At 39.9% G+C, this 3,874-nt stretch overlaps 1 pseudogene; it reads right to left on the bottom strand.

Moving 5' to 3' along the window:
- Window positions 1–227: 227 nt before the first annotated feature.
- Window positions 228–3,874, bottom strand: LOC118829668 (annotated as a pseudogene).

Raw genomic sequence — 3,874 nt, 5'->3', positions numbered from 1 at the left:
TCTTGACATTTATTAAACATTTAAACAGATGATGTCCAGTGGTCCCTTGGGATTTTTCTCTTTTTTAGCTGCAGTACTGTTGATTTCTTCAGGAGTACCTAGCTCCTCTGCTGTATCAGAAGAGACTTGAATACTTTCTAAAACCTTTGTCCTTCTCTTTGCCTAACCCCTTCCTCCTCTATGGGTTCTAGGTTGTTGTCTCCTTGAGTGGGTTGATTTTAGCCTGGTTAGTGGCTTTTGACCAAGCTTAGTTCAGCCTCATACACTGCAAGACTAGACGGAGAGCACTTGTCAGAGCACTTTTCCCAATCTGGGTTATTTTCACTCTCTTTGGGAATATGTTTCTCCTTTTCCATGACTTTAATGAAATCCTTAGGAGCTTGGGGAACTTCTCTCAATTGCCTCATTCTGTCTCTTTTCTTTCCCATTAAATGAAACAGACTTTTCTAGGACTGTTAAGAGCAGACTAACTTCCTCTTTTCCATGGGGAACCTATTTATGGTGGGTCTCCATGTCAGTGAGGATTTTTTCAACCCATGTTATAATGATTTCTATGTCTTCTACAGTATTCAAACTCATAGCTGAAACTTCGAGGAATAATTCCTTGATTGTAGCTGCTTAATACTACAAATGTAATGGACTTCTTTTGGCTTTTCTAATTTTGTTTTCTTTAATGGAGGTATTGGCACTGTTACATCAGCATGAAACCCCAAGACAACGCTCATGTCATTGTTTGCCCCTGACAGAATTCAGTGCGGGTGATTTTAGGAGCCTCTTGGATTGGAATTTCCTCCTTCAACTGAAGCCTGACTGCATTTCTTTTCAATTATGTATCTGTTCCACCTCAATGTCTTCCTCAGCTTCAAGTTGTCGTGGATGATTCTTTCAACAGCCTCTATTTCGTATTTTTCTGACATGATTTCTACGAGACCCCCAGTATTTATATAACTTGATGGGGATTTCAAGAGTCTAATCCCTTGGCTTCCATCTGGTTGGCAAAAAAGAGAAGGTTTATGCATACAAAATCATAAATGACCTCCAATTCTTCTTTAAAAGCATCCATTTGTAGTGTCAGTAGTTTAACCACTTTTTGTCAGGTCAGATAAATTATTCTTTCCACATTTTTCTAAGCATATTTGAAGGACATATTATCCACTTTTGTTGCGAGTAAATACTTATCATTGAAAATTTATCCAAATAAAGAATTCTCTCGTACCTGTGTCAATGCCCTCAGAAGAGTGAATTTCTGGCCAAATCATGATAGTCAATCAGAGTTTCTACCTAATAAATATAGTTGAGTCACAAGTGAGTCTCTCCAATGAAATACATACATACATTCTTGTTTTACATAATTGTGAGGTAATGCCCATTCAATGAATAGGCCTCTTTGAGAAGTTACAAGGGACGGCCCCTTTAATCAAAACTCAAAAAAAAAATCAAATTGGGAGGGGAAGACTCTCAGGGTTCCTGGCCAAAAGAGAGACAGTTATTATTTAGGATTTACATTCACTTTGTGCTAGGAGGGCAGGGACCTATTGTCCAATCTATGAGCTCCAGAGTAAATTTGGTTTAAGGCTTTATTTTTGAGAAAGGAATCTAGCCAGAAAATCTGAAGTTAAGGAGGGAGGCTTCAGCCATTGAAATGTACCTTGTCTCCTCCTTTGGGCAGAGCACTATGGGGAGAGAAAGAGGGAGAGAGAGGGAGAGGAAGAGGCTACTCACAGGTTGTGTTTGTCCTTCATTCTCGAAAAGGACTATGACATCAGGGAAATGATGACATGACTTGCAGTTGACTTTGATCTCACTCAAAGTAAGAACCTGAAAAGACTGAAAGGGATGGGGTCTCCCATTGCATCTTGGGCCATCTCCAGTCATCCTGGTGAATATCAGGCCCCTGCACCCAGATGGCTCTGGAGGAGAAAATGATGCTGGTAACCTTGCACAGTCCTCCCTCACTCAAATCAAAGTCAACTGTAAGTCATGTCATCATTTCTCTGATGTCATGGTCCTCTTCAAGAATGAAGGACAAACACACCACAATAACCTACATAATTGTAGAGTCCCATGTAAGTAAGTGGAGGTGGGGAGGGAGCAGGGACAGAGAAGCAAGAGCAGTAGGAAGAGCAGTGGGGCCATCCAAGAGGATGCCACACATGCAGGTATTTGAGCAAAGCAGTGCAAAGATCTCCTCTCTTGGCACCAGCACTGGAAGTCCCAAGCCAATCCCCAATCCATTGGAGGTGGGTGGAGATCTCACGGATCAGCCTTCAGTTCTTCTGCTTTTACTTGAAGGTTTTTTGTTTATTTGTTTGTTTTTTGGTGGAGGGTTGTGCCAAGCTGAGGGTCAGAAGCTGAGAGAGCACAGTACTGTACAGTAAAGTTAACATAGGTTTTTTAAAAAATATTGGGTTCTTTCAGAATTCTTTGGGCAAAGTCAAATTTGCATAATGAATTTACATAAAGTGAAAACAGTCTGTAGTAAGATAAAAATCTTCCTTTAAGAGAGGGCCAGTCAAAGAACTGACAACGTTAGGGTCTTTAAAGTTAATACTTTCAACCAATTCTTTGCACTTATCTAATTTCATAATATATTGTAATTATTTCTATACATCTCTTATTCTCCTCCATCCGTCACTAGATTTTAAAATTCTTGAGGGCAGAACATATGTCTTCTTTCACTTTCAAATCTCCAGAGGTATACCAGATCTACCTCTTTGCAGATAAATTACTCATTGTAACGAGTTCCAGGACAAATCAAACTCTCTTCGATGAGATCCACAATCACTCAAAAGGCTCACTCTTCCAAATAAATTTATTGGGATATGCTGCTTAAATTCTGAGTATTTGGATGTCAGATATGCAGAGTCATGAGACCAATCTTCATACCTGTTCCTAACATGCATCAATTTATTTAAAGCCACTCTTTTTTGGAGTATCAGTTGAAGTGATAAGATTCAGTATTATCTGTTTCCCTAAGTGGTCTCCGTGGTCAGATGCTAATCATCTTGATGGATTTGACTGATGTTGGAGAGAAAAAGTGGTCTCTTGTCTAAACAAGTGATTCCCAGCTCCAATTTCATTACACCCCAGGGTATCTCCACTTATTTCAAAAAGTGTTGAAAAATTCCTGGCCACTTACTTGCTGAGGCTTCCTTTTTTCTCCTCCTCCTCTTCCCTCTCCTCCTCCTTGTCTTGGTTTCTGCCACCCCTAGTAACAAATGCAAGTGTAACCCTGCCATCATGCTGCCATCTTGTGCCTCCAGCCTACTGGGTAACTGCTCTACTCTTAAAATATTCTTCAAGTATCTTTTTCACTGACTCTTTTTTCCCTTTTTACCACTTTTCCTTTGACCCTTTCCCCTAGACTCAGCTTCTGGACTGAATACCCAATTTTGTTTTCATCCCTTTGTAAGTTCAGGTCATTGGGTCCTTCCCACATTAGGGCACCCTTTTCTTGAGAATCTCAATTCCTTTTTGTTCTTGATCCTCTTCTTCCCCAAAATGGCTTCTTCCATTATAGATTAAGGATACCCTTTCTGTCTTTTGTAAGACTGTTTCCTTTCTGGTTTTTTTTTTCCCAATGCCCTTCTTTCTCCCTTTTTTCTATCATCTGTATAACTCTTTTATCAGGGATTGCTACATGACTTAAGGGACCTGGACACATTTTGGGCAATTTCTCAATTCTTTTGGATCGTTGCCTCTACTCAGAAAATCTGGAAATGTCAGTATTTCATACCATTGAGGACGTTGTCACCAACTGTCCTTGCACTAGTGTGATTTACATTGCTCAAAGAAAGAAAAGATTTATTTAAAGATAAAATCTGGAACCTACAAATGGGGCTTCGCAGGTTTCATGGGAAATAATGGTGGCCAT

The sequence above is a fragment of the Trichosurus vulpecula genome, chromosome 8 (assembly GCF_011100635.1).
Source record: "Trichosurus vulpecula isolate mTriVul1 chromosome 8, mTriVul1.pri, whole genome shotgun sequence".
Taxonomy (NCBI): domain Eukaryota; kingdom Metazoa; phylum Chordata; class Mammalia; order Diprotodontia; family Phalangeridae; genus Trichosurus; species Trichosurus vulpecula.
Note: the sequence above shows the minus strand (reverse complement) of the source record. Positions and strands in the feature narration are given on the sequence as shown.